Consider the following 637-nt stretch of genomic DNA (forward strand, 5'->3'; position numbering starts at 1 on the left):
TTTAGTTCTCTACGAGGAAGGAAAAATTAAATTAATTAATCGAGATTTTAATGTTGATCTCTTAGGTCTGTTTATCAAAATGTGCTATGGAATGAAATTTTAGAGGTGTTCGATATTTTTGCAGGCTTGATGTCATTGAAGGTTAAATTTTAAACTATTCAAATACAAACCAAAATAGTAGGTAAAGTAAATTTTAATGAGTTTATTCAATATTGTTGAAATTTTTAATATTGCTGAATTTGTCAATCAAAATGAAAACTAGTTTTCTAACTGTATTAATAAAAATAAACTTATTTCTAAAAAATTATAAACAATGGTAAGGAAAACCTACAATGGATACATGAAATTAATATTTTTTTATATTTGTAGTGTAAAATGTCTACACTTGATCTTAGCCAAAAGGCCGAGAAGCGATGTAGTGTAAAATGTCTAGATGGCCTTGGATATTCTTCTGTATTCTAACATCTGTAGAATGAATTACACTTTTGGGGTTCTGAAAATGTTTTAAGCCAAAAAATTTTTATTTCATATTTTTAAGAAATAAAAATCTTTCAAAATTTAAATAAACTAAAAACAAGGAATTGCACTTAAAAAATTAATCAAAATAATACATTCATACCCCTAGTTGGTATGGCTC

General features: G+C 25.6%; 1 pseudogene; it reads right to left on the reverse strand.

The window, feature by feature from the left end:
* Window positions 1-331: 331 nt before the first annotated feature.
* Window positions 332-415, reverse strand: LOC129074757 (uncharacterized; annotated as a pseudogene).
* Between the last annotated feature and the right edge of the window lie 222 nt (window positions 416-637).

The sequence above is a fragment of the Pteronotus mesoamericanus genome, unplaced genomic scaffold (assembly GCF_021234165.1).
Source record: "Pteronotus mesoamericanus isolate MK-2021 breed Mesoamerican mustached bat unplaced genomic scaffold, CSHL_Meso_final contig_50, whole genome shotgun sequence".
NCBI lineage: Eukaryota > Metazoa > Chordata > Mammalia > Chiroptera > Mormoopidae > Pteronotus > Pteronotus mesoamericanus.